Source organism: Anser brachyrhynchus (genome assembly GCF_964034855.1).
Source record: "Anser brachyrhynchus genome assembly, chromosome: 4".
NCBI classification, from domain to species: domain Eukaryota; kingdom Metazoa; phylum Chordata; class Aves; order Anseriformes; family Anatidae; genus Anser; species Anser brachyrhynchus.
The window spans coordinates 48,456,053-48,471,877 of record NC_137698.1 but is presented as its reverse complement, the minus strand read 5'-3'; the positions used below and the strand labels follow the sequence as shown (position 1 = coordinate 48,471,877).

Here is a 15,825-nt window from a genome sequence, read left to right as displayed (position 1 = left end):
ATGGGAACAAAAGGAGGCCAACTCTGCATCTTGGCATGGGGCCCAAAAATTGTGACTGAGCATCTTGAAACTGGTGGAGTCTGGGGAGGTGAGGGGGGCTTCTTGTTTTTTTCTTAGTTTCATTTTATTATTTTTTATGATCTGGGGGAGGGGCCAGGATGGGGCTAAAATTTCCCCTTGAACATGATGTCAATATGTTGGCATGTCTCCTTTTATTAAGATGCCATCCAACTGATAACAAGTCCTGCTGTGTTTTACCAACATAAAAAATTAGACTGGAGACCAGGGAGCGGCAGGTGGCTTTTGGCACCAAGAAATAATCACACTTGATGTGGAAAGTAAAGTAAAAGGAGCCATCTGTTCACTGCAGGAGGACGTGAAAAATCACATTAACATATTGTCACTAACATCATGAAATACACAGTTAATAATAAATTTAGTTATCATGGCAAGCTGCATCGGATGCTTCTTTAGAAAAAGTATTGTGTGGAAGATGTGCTTGCTCACATGTCCTTATTGAGATATACAGTTTTTGTGCGTAAGCCTGAGCCCCGCCATGAATCACTGCCTGTGTGAGCAGATCTGCGTTGCCCCCTCTGGGAGTGTGAGTGGCTTTTCAGAGCCCCTCTTCTGCCTCTGCCCTTTAATCTGCTGGGTTTCTTTCTATCCTTCTTTCCTGGCTGCCAGGCAAGCACAGTAAATGGTTGGAAAGGGTGGAATCAGAAGGCTGAGGGCAGGAAGGGGAAGGAAAAGCCAAGGAAAATGGAGGAGTCCTTGAGCAGGTATTGGCAGTGAGTGCTGAAGGTCTGCCCTAATGGCTGCTGAAGGTCCCGGGAAGCTTTTCTTTTACTTGAATTGACATTGAATTAGACTTATGGTATTGAAGTCATTTTTGCTGCATGCTCTTTCCTTTTGGTCGCAGCTGCATTAATTATCTGTTTCATTAGAGAGGCATGCAGCCTGCAAAATCACCCATTAGGTCAGGAAATCTTACAGCCTCTCTTCCCCCTCCCCAGAGTGGGGTCAGTGAACTTCGTGCACCCCTGCGTCGGTTGGGGCTGTGTGCTGCAGCAGGACAGAGCTGTCCCAGTGACTCTCCTCTGACAAAACGACTTCAGCGAGGTAGCACAGATGTAAACTGAGGCAACTGGAAATCTGAAACAAGCTGTGAAAAGCAAGTCCTCTTCTTACTCATAAGAGTCTTGGTAAAAAGTTACTTCATAGTGTCTTTGTACCCCGTGCACGGTGTTTCTCAGGTTGTCTGGAATCGGTTTGAATTGCAAATGGATCATGTAGAAAAGGTGTTTAGTCATCTCTGCCAAATCTCAGCAGGATCTAAATATGAAGCTGGTTCCTCCTTTCCCGTGTATGGATCCTAATAAAAGAGGGTTTATTGCTGCCCTCTCCTTCCCCTGTCATTCTGTTTTCAGATTGGAATGAGAATTGAGGTGGTACACAATTATCGAAAGAGGTCGCGATGATAGCTAGCAGTGTTTGGGTGAAGAAAAATAAGGCCGAATCAACAGCATTGGGTCTTAAACTTCAGGTGTATGAGTTGTTAAACTACTCCAGTGAGATTGGTACATAGAAGAAGGTTAAAGAAGCTGCTTGAATCTTTTTCATCTTAGAGAAGACCTTGTATCCTAATGGAAGCATCTCAGAGGAGACAGAACTTCATTTCAGATGTGTGTTAAGCTGTTTCTCTTCATGTGATAGTCTTACTCACATGGCTTTCTTGTCACTAGTGGAAAAAAAAGAAGACAAAACCAGGCTAATCTCATTGTGTGACTTCCTTTTGTTTCCACGGGAGGTCAGTTCTCTCTGTTTTAACCCTTGTCACTGGGTAATTCTGCAGATGTCTCAACAGAGGACGCTGTATACGCAAGTTTTAGTCAAAAATAGTATTTCATATGAAAGAAATTGGTTCTCCAAGTTTCATTTGTATAGTTTTCATAAACAGAATCATGGCAATGGATTATACTCATGTTCATGAGATTTTGTATTACTGCTTGCTATCTTGGACCACATGTTTTTGACTTAAAAAAAAAAAAAAAAAGCAGGGAGAGCATATGCCAAACTGTGAGAAAGTTGACTTTATCATTTCCCGTCCACATAATCAAGACTTCACTCAGCAGTACACCCAGTAATTCATGAATTAGGATTTCTGTGGTGCGGTGTTCTCCTCACTTGGGAAATGTGCTTTACATTCTAGTGGAGATTTTTAGTAAGATATGAAAAAATATCTGTATAGTCTTTGGTAACAGGTGTGCACGTGTGAGTAATTCAGAGTGCTTGTGCTTTAAGGAGGTGAGAAATGCTTGTTCAGGAATACGCTGAGCTGTTTAATGGAGGATTATATTTTGCAGAGATTATAGATCTGCAGGTATCAAGGCTCTAGCCACTAAGAATTAATGTAAGCTTGTCTCAGCAGCCTTTTGTGAAGATTGTTCCAGTTGTTTTTGAATCACGCGGTTTGTCCCGCATTCTAAGGCAGCACAGGGGGTTAGGTGGATGCCACGTCATGCAGCCTTTCTATTTAAAGAAGTACTGAGGAAGCAATACTTGGTTGCTCCCCAGTAGAGTTGACAGGAGACTTGCAGCTTTGCTTTCTGCAGGGGTCGTCGGAGCACTTGAGGATTTCTTAAGCACTAATAGATCCATCTTCACAACCTCCCATGAAGTAGGACGTAGTCATACGCTCATATAGGAGGATGAAGATGGAAGCTTGGAAAGCGCAAATGGCACCCACGTGCAGACAGTCTGGGGCAGAAACAAGTATTGAATATAATTAATGTCAATCAACCTGGCCTTATGGAATTTTGTCAAATGAACTTAATATCATTTGTGATGAGATTATGAGTTTGGCTGATAGAGTTTTGTTGGTACTGAATGGTATTTTGATTAAGGATCTGAAATGATGCAAAATCATCACACAACCTGTTATTAAATGGAATAAAATTTTGCTAACTGAAGTCTTAAAATGCAACTGTAACCAGGTTATCACTGTTGAGCAGGTGTGATTGTAATGATATCCTACAGGAATAGCTTTTTAGTCCTGCACTGTTACACCTCATTATTCTGTTAGTGACGTAGAAGAAAATACACTGCAACTCCTAGCGATGACGTGAAGATGGCTGGAATGTTCAGCAGCAGAGAGGGCTGCTTGCTGATACAGAGCCACAGGGACTGCATAATGAGAAGAAATAATTTTCTTCTTAACAGGGCCAGATACAGAGCCACGCATCTGACAGCCAAGAATGCAGGCCCTGTGAGTAGTAGCCTGGAAGAGTCTTTCTGGAGAGTAGTGACTTGGTAAAAGAGCCTGGGGTCACAAGACGAAGCAGCTAGGCATGAGCAATGCTATAGCTAAAGATGTTATTGTAGTTCTTGAAAGGTGCTACAGATTTAATAGCCAGAAGATTGGGTTATCTATGCCCAAGTAGGCCTGTGACTACTTTTTTTTCAGGATGTGCGTGGTTCTGGGGCCAGCTGTTCTGTTAGTGTCAAGAAATTGGAGAGGACTGGGAGAACATCTGTGATCAAGACTGCCACGTTGAATGAAATCTTGCTCATCATTGACGTGGACTCTGTTGAAATTAAGGAGGGAGAAAGCCAAGGAGAGGGCTGGAGAAGAGCCAGGGGAATCGGGATTGGGATAACACAAATCTCTTCAGTAAAGAGAGATGAAGCTGCAATAAGAGGACAGTGTATTAAGAGACCACACTTGGAAGTGGAAGCTAACATTAGAAGAATTTGATGCTTGCAGGTACAAGTTTTCCCATTGAAAGGAAGGCTTAATTTCTCATTAGTCAAGATCTTTGTTTAAAAAAAAAAAAAAAAACAACCAAGGGGATGGTTTTAGTATGGAAATAATACCTGAAAAACTAGACTTCATTGTCTGTTTTAATCAATAATCCATGTTGTGGCCCTATTTATAAGTCCATTCTTACTCCTAAGAGCCCCCGAGCAGGAGGCCTTATTTTGTGGAGAAGATGAATTGCTTGGAGTAAAATAAACTCAACAAAAGAGCAGAATGTTTGGCCGCTGACAATTCATTTCACAAGTAAAATGTTACTTGTGGGGGAAAAAGCTGTATATATTGACAGCCTTTTTGTGTTCTGACAGCCCTTTCTAGTGTATTAGTGATTTCATTTTGTACATGACGGACCTCTCTGTGGCTGTGGAAATCTGAGGCAGATGGGCTCTACAGTCAGCCTGAGGGGACAGGAGGAACGCAGCTTCAGAACTTGCAAGTACCCTGAGTTTTGTGCCTTTCATCACGGCAGTGAAGGGACCCACAGAGACTGAAAAGGCTCATAGCACCAGCAGGATCTTAACGGGTGGCCAGGAATGAAGCTAACAGGCAGAAGGGAGAGAGTAGAGAGTCTCTTCCAGCATTTAGATGTGTGCTATGGGAACATCATGAGGTCGGCTGTATGACCATGAACAACTGCTCTACATGATGGATTCCAGCCTTCTATTCTCTTGCTTGCTTGTTGTCCTTCTCCACTTGTGTTTCTCTCTTCATATTTACAGACATCCTTCTGCTTGCGAGGCGGTGTAGAGGTCTCATCTGTTTACCAGCAGGTAAGGAGTTAACTCCTTCCAGCTGATGGGATCAGGGTATTTGAAGAACATAAAGAAATCGATCTTTGTGAGGAGAAAAGTAAAACAAAACCCCTTTTTTTGTAGGGTGCTGTGCCAGTAGAGCAGAGTTCACCTCCTGGCAGCCCAGCCAGGCCCTGGTCAAATGGGTGAGCTGCTCTGATCAAACAGTGCAGCAGTAGCATGCGTGGTGGTGATGCTCGACAGCGGTCTGAAAAGGAATGTGTTGCATGCTTTTTTTCTTCTCAGTCGTGTATTCATTTGCTTTGAGGAATTGCAGGCGTTTGCAAGGCTGCAAATTTCCCATTCACCTTCTGATACTTGCTTACAGTTGTTTTGGCTAACTTTAAATTGTGCAGTGGAGACCTGACTGCTTGATATCAGCTACCAGGTTTGTGTATGTGGGTGCAAGAAACCCTTTCCTTAGCACATCCTGATGTGGGAAGTTTCAAGTACAACAGTCTCATGCTCTTGCTTTGGTACGAATGTTGCAGAATGGGGGCTATTTCAAATGACTGAGGATATTAAAGCATCGTTTCTTTCACTGTTACTGGAATTCTGCATATTTTGAATAAAGAAAAGTTTCCATTTCTCCTGAAAATATTACAGGAGCAGAAACAAAACCCTTTGAAAACGCATCCTCCCAGTGAATTGAAATTGAGTTACAAGGGAGCATTGCCATACATATCCCAGCACCTTTAGATCCTTGGATTAACAAGAGCAACGTGCTCTTGTATGCTCTCATTATATAACTAATTGGATCATGGTCCTTGCTACTTTGATGCTTACTATTTTGATGAGTCTGTGTAGTAGAAATCTCCTTATAGCCCACCAGGAGACTGGGGAGATAAATACCTTTGAGGTCCCATCACCCACTCTGTTCAGTACTGTGGCATGCCTGAAGTGGTACTAAAGATTGGCAGAACATCTGGCGGGAGCAGGTGGCAGTTTACCTTTCAATATGTTATATAAATGATGATTTAGTTAAGCCTGCAAATAATAACAATAATAATAAAAACGTTCTCACTTACATTCATGTTTTGCAGTAAAGGAGCTTCCAGAGCTCAGTCATACAGCCTTTCCCTTTCTGAGGTGAGGAGTTTGCCATGAAGCTTGAATATAATATGTTTTTTGTACCCCATTCACAGAGAGAATGTCTTGTGCCTCATATAGCAAGTTTGCTCCTGCAATATCTGGGGTGCAAGTCAGTAGCCTATATGATCTTTTGGATCTGGTGCTCTTCAAAGTTTGTCTCTTGACATAAGCTTTCAGATCAGGAACAGGAGTAGCAACTTTATTTCTATGCTGCAAGTGTTTTGTCCCACCAGTTGTACGAACCATCAGTAATTGCAGTGGCATAAACAATGTGACTGTTTAGTGTGGACAGCATTAAGTGGTAATGAAAATCCGATTAGCACAAGAGCGGCTCTGCGTTCTTATGTTACTTAATTGAGTAATGAAATTAGCGGCCTTATTTATATTTGGAAAACTAACTGTGGTGTAAACATGCTGATAGGACAGCTAAGTCATAGAAGATACAAGATAAGACAGAGAAGGTGGTAAGATGCATTTTTCTGTTCGGAAGGACTGAAGGGTTCATACCAATAGCTCAGACCCAGTAAGGTGATCTTGCAATTGGCATTGTTGAAGAAATGATTTTTCACTCTGTCTCAGCAGATGAGTATGGTCTGGTAGATGATTCTTGTACAGTCACAGCTTGGTTTCCCACTGTTTCAGCTGGCATAGTACAGGTTTCCAAGAGAAACTGTGGTATTGCCTTTCTTACGTAGCTTTTTCAACCTACTTGAGGGCTTCCCTGGGCTCTTGTTGCTCCATTGGTAGCAGGAGCACGGTGAAACCATGCTTGAGAGGGAGCCTGTGGACAGAACTGGGTAGGAATGAGGAGGCTTGGCCCGGTGGGACAGCTCTCCCACAGATTGTCCTGTCCTCCTGCAGAACAGCAAAGCTAAGATTTCTCTAGGAAAAAAAATGACGACGACCAAATCCCACTATCCATATTTCAGTAAAGGGTGGGCGGGCTGAACTGTTTGTTTTTGTGGAGCACTTTCATGGTCATCACAGTGAGAATCCACCCCCACTGAGAGATCTAAGGAAAGTGGTATTGTGAAGTATTTACTTGTTGGCACTGCTTCATTACCTGCTCTTGATAATTTATGGTGCCATATGGAACAAGGTTGATAACTACCCGTCTTTATGAACACATTGGTTTCATTTACCTGAAGCAGGCTTTTCAGTTTTGAATGGAATCAGAGATACATTGTTGCCTCATTACAGACCAATTAAAACGCGGTTTTAACCTAACGCTAGGTTGATTATTAATTGTCTGGAAGGCCTTTTTCCTTCTGTGCCTTTAATTAGGATTTCCCATTACAGCCTCATCCAGAAGCAGAGTGCTGAAAACTCTGAGCAATGCTATGGTGCTATGCAGTGGGTGGATGGGTCCAGAGCTGCTCTCATAATGCCGGTGTCGCGCTGATGCTCGCAGTCAGTCTTGGCAGCATGGCAGGAGACCTGTGGCCATTCCAGAGGCCGTTTCTTACCTTGTACCTTCAGCTGATGGCTTGGAGGTTTTAGGTCCGCTGTATGATGGGGCTTGCTTTGCTATGAAGTGTGAAAGGATTTTAGGGGCCACCATTAAAAATAAAAACAACAACAAAAATGCAATCCGTGGCAGAGTTATGGAAGGTTGCTGATGTCATTTAGTGAGAAAGTTGGTTCCTTGCAATCGGTGTCACTCAGGGGCAGGGCAGTGTCCCCCTGTACACCTGCCAGCTGACCTTAGACTTGTTCTGATGAATGGGGAAGACTTTGCTACTGGTAGCACAACTATGCTTGTAGTTATTTATGGGGATCTTTAAAGGAGTGTGGTCTTAGAGGGACCCTCTAGGAACACCATAATTTTGTCATAATTGTGGTATGGTGATGACAGGACTGAAAACTGGGCATTATTTGTCTTCTAATATTTTTCATCTTGTTGCCATTTAATCACTCTGAAGAAGATCTACTGGGAAGGATTTTGGTGGAAAATGTCGTTAAGTGGAAGTACATATGGTAAAATGTCATGTTTCAGTTGGCTGCTATGGTACTACGTGGAATATGTTGTAAAGGTATTGCTTAGGGCCAAAGGTTTCCCAGCTGGGTTTTGCTTTGGGAGGCAATGGCTTACTCTCACATGCTGCACAGTAGGAAGCTTTCTGCAGTGCAGCTCTCCAGTGATTTATTTTAGATGTTTAGCCAAGGACTTAAATGGGTTAGTAGACTAGCACCTTCAGGGAAGTTGCTCTTTATAATTTAACTTTCAGAGAGCAGGTTACAGCGCTCTCAAACAGTTGTGTCAAAGACCCAGCAAAAATTAATGGCTCAGAACTAATGGCAAGCTTTCCAGGATGTTGCTCTGATTTATTGAGTGGTGCTAAGCTCCAGCATCCTTGTGTGGAGAGCACTTGTCTTCATATAAGGGGGCTAATATTACCTCAAGCTGTTGTCAGTTGACTTGGTGAAATTGCTTAGATGCTACTCTCAGTGTAGATAGCTGGTGGTGATTACTCCTAAGTATTCTAAGAGCAGAAACCCTGGGGAAAGGCTGATTAGCTGCCCAGGAGGATGATGTTCCAGCCGTGTAAACAAACTCCTGAAGTCTCCTGGTCATAATGAGGACCAGGCCTCGGTGACAAAGCCCCCTCAGCTCTGTGCTGCTGCATTGAAGTTGAGCAATTTGCAAGGGGAAAGTGATTGGAGTCAGTCCCTGTGATGCACGTAATCCACTAATCACCACTCAGAGACTTCTGGTGCTCAGAAACAGCAGGAGGGAATTGGCTTTTATGAGCTGAAGGAGACACTGGCATATGTTGCTGAGGAGAGGGGGAGGAGGGACTACTTAAATATTTATAGATTAAGGGTACATTGGGATCCCTTCTGTCTTTTGTATGCCTGGTTCCCTGACTTCCTCTTGGGGATAACAAGACACAAAAACTCTTCATCCTACCTGTGTTTTAACTTGGAAGCATGCAACCTGATCCCCCCCCGTCTCCCAGCCTTCGTGCTCGCTCGAATGGATGGGGTGGGTGTGAAGGCAATGCAAAACCTGTCTTGTCGCAGTTCATGTCCCTGGGCTGTCTGCCTTCCTCACAATACACTGCAACTACAAAAAGCACCACAGGCTGGACGCGGTCAGAGAGGTGAAGTTAGGAGTGAAATCAACTCAAAAGCAAATTTGTGTCAGGCAAATAGCACCTACTTACAGGAAGGGATCTGTGCTGCTGTCCTGGATCCTCTCCCGTAGGGTATGCGGGCAGAACAAGCGCAATCTGCTGAGAGGAGCTCTAATGCTGCATCCTCCCTCTAGCTTTGTTCAGGATATGACTTCCCTGCAGACTGAAAGGTGACATTTTCATTGGGTTGCTCTTCCTTCAGTGGTTCCTTTTCTTAAGGAGGATGAATTTCACTTTGCGTGCAGTTGCAGAGAAGCCGCTGACTCTGTGGACAAAATGCTTTTGCGTCGAGAGTGCTCTGCTCAGTCATGTACAGAACCTGTGAAGGAGATGAGGCCCGGGAAAAAAGGAGAGCTCACGCTGTTTCAGTCTGTTAGAGCAGCCCAATGTGATGGCAGTAATAGAGTAGCAGTGCCCCACTTGGTGCAGGAGGCTGGAGGAGATCCTTAGTGTCACCGCACCCTCTGTGAAGTCACAGGCAGGTGTTCTGTTGGCAAGTGCGTGGCAGAGAGAAGGGTGTCTGAGCAAGACGAATCGAGGAGCTCCTGCCGTCAAGACCTGTCCAAGATAACAGGAGTAAAAACTGAGAAACAGCATGTGTATCCTTTTTCCAGGCAGTTAAAATCTCTAGGGAAAAGTCACGATTTCTTTCCTGCTTTTGGTGTGTGCTGTAGTGAGTGAGTTTTTCTAAAAGATCAGTATCTTTCTCAAGTGCTGCTCACTCTGTAGTTGTATTATTAATGGCAATAGTAGTTATTAACATTCCTTGCTATTACATACATTTTTTTCATGAATACTTAAGCAGATTTGTGTAGAGGATGCCAACATCATGATCTTGGTTTTACACAGCAGAGAAAACTGAGGTGTAGGAGATGAAGAGAACCACTCCTTGCTACCTAGCATGTTGTCAGTGTAGCCAAGAGCCAGAGCCCCTGTGTTCAGAGCCCAAAAGCAGGCTGATGTTTTGTTGCCCGCCTTCTGTGCTACGTGGAGAACTGTGGGGTAGAGGCCATGAGAAATTCTGCCGGTCACCTTTTTTGAAACCACAGTACCTATGACCCTGCTGATGGGGAATAACTGCAGATTGCAGTAAGGTTAATTTAAGTCTGTGTGCATCATCTAATACATTCCCTTTTGTGATCCAGTTATTTGCGTATGCTCTTTAGCTCTTAGTAAAAAGTTTTAATGTGGTGTCAACCAGTCAGACCCAAGTCCTCTCTTAGGTTGCTGGAAAGGGCGCATAACTACCTTCTGTCCTCTTCAGGTTAACAGCTCTTGTAAGACCTATTAAAGACTGCACTTATATAAATCACATATTAAATAGTTTAATATTGGATGTTAAAATTGCATAAATCAGTGCTAATTATTTAAAACTGTTGCAGTAATGAACATCAGCCCTGAAACTGGGTACAGCTCAACAGTCCTTGAAAGTCACTGGGGAGTCTGCGTGTGTGCTCTGAAGCAGCTCAGATGATGTGCCAGTGGGTCTTTGGAAAAAGCAAAACAAGTTTGGCATTGAATGCGCTCCAGAAAGGTCCGATAGCTCGATCAGGTGACAACTGCTTAACAATAGCTCGATAAGGTGACAACTGCTTAACCTCTGTCAGTCTGAGTGACAAAATACACCTCTTTGTCAAAGTTAGTCCAAGTTACAGAACTTCCACCTGTTACTGCTGTTGTCATGTCTTTATTTTCTCATCTGTGACGGTCTGGAATTGCGATGTGGCACTACTGGCTCCTACCACAGGTGACTGTGTCTTCATGTTGGTGAGTTGAAGCCAGTGCTGCTGGGCTCATCAGGCCACTGTGGTGTTACCAAGTAGGTCCAGGAGTACTGCTGCCCACCTGCAGGATGAGCCCCTCTCAAAACACAGTATCACAGCAGCGGTTGGCTTAAAACTGGTTCAGGAGAATTATTTACAGTACAGGCTCGGTACTTCTGTCTGATGTGGGTTCTGGCAAATACTGGTGTAAACTGCTACACTGGCTACAGGGAACAGGATTGTGTTAGCCACGAGGTGGAAATAGTTGCAGGGTTCAGTCCTCAAGCCACAGAGAACTTCGCTGAGGTTTCATTTTCCTTGAACCTTTGGCTGACACTGTCCCACTTGGATTCTGAGAGGACAAATACGACAATCTTTCTGAAACTAGTAGCCACTGCACTTCTTTTATTTTGCCAATGGTGTCACTGCTGCACCACAAGATTTGTGTTTTCCTGTAGGCTTGGAGAAAATAGCAGTAAGAGTGATGTTCAGTGCTTTAAGGGCTGGATGAAGCAGCTGATGAGCTGCATGATGCTACTGCTCTCCTCAGAACCCCATTGGAGCAGGGGAGGCACCCTTTCAGTCCTGTACAAGGTCCTCTTGTACTTCTCACTTCTCTCCAAGCTGTCCCTTAAGCAGCAAAGGGAGATGACAACCCCGAAAGCCACACTTAGTACACCTGGGGCCATGTTTGGAATGTCAGGCTGGACCTGGAGGACGTGCAGTTCCCATGGAGGGGAGCTGAGCAGTAGGGGAGTGCTGCTGCCCTCCTGTCCCCCTGCTTTCCCCTGGTGACTGCTGCCAGTCCCACTCCTTGAAGGTGCCTCAGTGGCTGCTGGCCTAAAGGGGCTGTGCAGGCCCTTGCCATGTGTCAGGCCCGTGGTGTGAAGAGGAGTTGGGAGGAGGGATGTTTCCTCATCTCTGTGCTTACGTGGGGATTCCCTTGGGCTTCAGGGGCGGTTTTGAGGCTGGATGTGGTAGGCTTCTTTACAACAGCAAATAGGACTGACTGAGTCACATTGGAGCTTGCAATCACCACCACAATGTAAATAGGAATGAATTCAAGGCAGCCCTCAGACGTTGGTAATCAGTCTGGTAATTTCCAAGTCTCAGTGGCAGAGGCAAACAAAGATTTGGACTTGCCTCGTCCTGGTTTGCTAGTGCTAGCTTCTTACATAGGTGGAAGCCGCTTGCCTTGTTTTATTTTGATTTTTAAGTCAGGGATGCTGTGTTTCCCCTGACAAAGAAATGACAGTATTTATCAGCAGCAGATGTGCCTGCTTTGGCTGAATTGCCAACACATGCATTTAATCTTTTTTCTAAGTGTCAGGCTCTAGTTTGAACAATAGGATGGCACCCTATAGTGAGACCTTAAGCTGAGGGGAAAACACAAATCGACTTCAGTTGTTGTTGAGCGGGGGAAAGGGGAAATCCTGTAAACTAATTAGCTCATTTGGCTCAGATGTCATTTCTGATCAAACCACTTAATGCTGCTTTCAGTGGCAGATCAGATGTCTTTTGCATTAAATACCATTCAGCAAGACCAAAATGTGTCTAGGGCACCTGTCATCTGCTCGATGGGGATGCTGGGTATACAATAAATGGCTGCATGTGAACACATCACTGGACCCGTTTCAGTCCCTGCAGTTCGATTCTGTTCTGTCAAAGGGTGTTTCTAGGGGGCTGACCAGATGCCAGTGAGCTTCAAGGGTTTGTCTTCTGCCTGTTTGCTGGGAATTCCTAGGGAAAGTCTTTTGTCTAAGGGACAAAACCTCCCAAGGAGCCCGAGGGTACAGAGTTACCTGTGCCAAGGGGTCTCTGCCTCATTTAGATGCCTCCTAAGTCAAGAGGCAGCCACTTGTGTTTGGGGTGAAGGCGGTGCAGCTGAGGACTGGCAATGACAGGACTCAAGTCCCTGTAGCTTTGGTGCCAGCCTTGCAGTGAGTATTAAAGGGGACTACTAGGCAAGGAGGGTTAGCTCTTAGCAAATGGTACATATGATTAGCACCCAGAACTTGTAGAAAATGCAGGGTGTTTTTGGGATTAAGGGATATTGGCATTTGTCTTGTATTGAGACGACAGAAAAGGATGTGATTCAATTTTTGCTTTCTACTCATTGATATGATTATTACTGACCATTTCTCCCTCCAGTATTTTTTTTTGACTGTTTATCCAATGTCAGAAAAAGGTTAAGAGAATAGGCAAAAACAAACCAGCAAGTGAGGAAGGTCCTTCTTAGATCCATTTTGAGATGGTCTACTTTCTTTTAGGTAGTTCTTTGGGTTGTGGTGGCTTTGGCAGTGCTGTGCTTATAAAAGCTCTTGTGAGACACATGTCCACCTGTAGCTCTAGAAAGAAAAGGTAGATGTTTTCTTTTGACCAGGAACAAATCACAAGGAATCATACACAGATGACTTTATTTAGAAGGATGGTGAGGAGAAGAACTGCAGACAGATTTAGTGCTTAACCTGGAGCCAGTGTTCCCACAGGTGGAAATTGGTCAAAATTTGGGCAGCACTGTTTTTGCGCTCGAGTGTCCCTAAGCTTTCCCAAAGCTTTCTCAGAAAACTGAGCAAAAGAAAAACAAAACTAATCTTCCTTTCTAGAGGGACAGACACATGTAAATTAGACTTACTCTCATCCAGTCCTGCATGTTTTGTCACAAGTGGGGTATGACAGCCAACGTGGTGAATCATGCAAGAGAGAGAAGAGGGCCAAGTTTTGACCTGGTGTAAATGTGATATGCTTCTGTTGAAGTCAGTGGTTTTTCTCTGGTTTACACCAGCTGAAAATATGGTCCAGATGGTCCTGATGAGAGAGAAATATCATGAGCCTGCTCTTCTGTTGCATTGCACTTTATGTAATGATTTCACACCTGTGAAAATTGGTACAAGATCAAAATGGAGATTCATACAGATGTAGATACACAATGGAGAGCAAGGCACCTGAGAGCAAAGCCCATCAATTTTTTCCAGAGTGGAAAAAAATTATTCCTGGGGAGTCTCACTTGAAGCATGAATTCATACTTGTGTGTATTCTCTGTCTTTTCTTGTTTGTGGATAATTACAGTGAGAGCACCTTGTGTACAAAGGGGGAAAATTGATGGAACTGACGTTAATAAGTGTGTAAGTAGGAACATGTAGAGACAGTGGTGCTTGAGCCATAAGCTTTGCAAGTTCTGTGAGACACTCATGTCAGTTGCCACACTGGGATAAAGTTGGTGCAACTTCTGTCTTCGTAAGCATGCAGTAGGTGTACCTGTGAAGGGGACAGGTGTGCCTTGGCAGTGCATTACTGGAAGTCAGAGTTTTTAATCTCTTGAGAATTCAGTGAAAGATAAGTACAATTCCTCTAACTCTTGTTTTTTTCAGATCACGGAACTAGATGAATGAAAAAACTTTGGTAGCCAGTGCTTACCTCTGCTTGGTCTGATCCTCCCCCAAATGAAAAATAACTTTTCAACCTGCTGAGGTTGTGAGAACTAAATGAATCCAGGTCAGCTCAGGATACAAGTCTTTGTAACAGAGGAACAGTTTTATCTTAATTTGACGATTGAAACTTCACTGCGTTGGGCTGAGAGGTTAGAAGTCAATTGACAATAAGGGCCAGGTCAGGTGATGCTAGCTTTGCTCACAGAGCTCTGCTTGTATACGGTTGCTAGAGATCTGACTTGGAAATAATGGAGAGCAGGCAGCACGTCTTTAATCAGAAATAACTGTATCAGTTGTCAGGATACCTGAGAAGCACTTTTTAGAAGCATTGCTCTCAGCAACACTTAAAGTATAGCTTGGCTGTGTGGACAGGACCTCCTGTCAGCTAGCAAGTTCTAACCTCTGGCAATGACTGCACAGTGTTGGTTTGTTGTTTCTTTATTTTTTAAAGAAAAAAAAAGCTTTGGAGGAAGGTTTGCATCTCAATATTTTAGCAGTCAAGCATAATAGAGTAAGAAAGGTGTCAGAATGCATTTTGTCAGGATGCTGTAGGCAACACTGTTTGAAATTTGTTGAAAAGCAGGTGACAGCCACCCATGGAAGAGTCTCACTTCCTTGAAGCGTGTTATGCTGTGCTGTTGCTATTAATTTCATGAGCTCTCTTGCAAGCAGGGAAGTGAATGAGTGATGCAGTCCCACTATACAAAGCTGCCTTGGCCTATGAAGTTCCTACGTTATTTAAACATGTTCCATGTAATCCACTGCATGCATAAGCTTGTCAGGAGAACTTCAGCAAAACCCACCCTGTAATGTGTTCATAAGGGGTGACTGCCTGCACCTGGGACTGGCCCTGCATGGCTCTGCTTGCATTTGGATCTGGCTGTGCTACTCGTGGGTGAGCCAAGTGCGGGCAGGAGTTGGTGCTTTGACCATGCTCACAGTGCTTCACCGTAGAAAGCGGGGCTGTCAGTTTGTGTGCTACAAGTTGGGGCTTTACAGTAGGGCACTTAAATAATTTAGAATTAGAGATCCCCAGACAGAAAACTGCTTTCTTCTGTCTTATTCCTTCTGACTCTAGCTCTGATAGGTGTTTAAAGTATAGGCAGATTCATTTGTACTGCTTGGGTCCTGATGCTGCTAAGAACGGTGCCGTACTTAAATCAGATGCACACAGGTTGCCTCGTTGTCAGTATCTTAATAGGCTATCACGGATCTGTTTGCAGAAGCTCTCTGGGATGGGGGAGATGCTTTGTGGTCTGTCAGTTGTCTTTTGTGAGCGAAGCATAGTTAGCGACTGGTTTTGGGCAGGCTTCAGTCAGAAATGACTACCATTAGGATACGAGACGTAATGAAACTTAAGCTCCTAATTCATACTAAATTTCCCAGGGTTTAGAGGTCCCAGTTCTCCCAAAATACTGTGTTTGCCCATGCTAAATAGAGTAGTGCACTTAACCAGCTGTGTATAAAAGGTGTTTCTGCAAACTGACTGCTGGTGTCAGCTCTTACAAGGTTAGAATTATTTTTTTCCTTACTATGAAAGTTTTTATTCAGGTGTATGACAGGCTAATATTGCACTGCACAGGATAAACTAAAAAATGAGTACAGGAAAGGTAGTATATTATAAATACTGTGATAAGATATAAGGAAGACATGATATATATTGGACCTGTATGTACTGGGGACATGGTTGTGTAGCAGCAGGAAATAGACACTATCATAACAAAGGAAGGTGTAAATGCTGTTCCCGCTCAGTTTTAGTCCAGAGCCTCTTAATTCTGGAGAGCATTTCATGTC

At 43.9% G+C, this 15,825-nt stretch overlaps 2 long non-coding RNA genes across 3 annotated transcripts in view; both read left to right on the top strand.

Annotated features, from left to right (window-relative positions):
* Positions 1-15,825, top strand: part of LOC308194928 — a 350,222-nt gene that overhangs the window by 137,347 nt on the left and 197,050 nt on the right. The gene's annotated exons all lie outside the window — the stretch shown is intronic.
* LOC308194937 overlaps positions 15,437-15,825 on the top strand; it is a 37,422-nt gene continuing 37,033 nt past the window's right edge. The window contains exon 1 of the long non-coding RNA XR_013951087.1: positions 15,437-15,540. This is a non-coding gene — a long non-coding RNA (uncharacterized lncRNA). The remainder of the gene's footprint in view (positions 15,541-15,825) is intronic.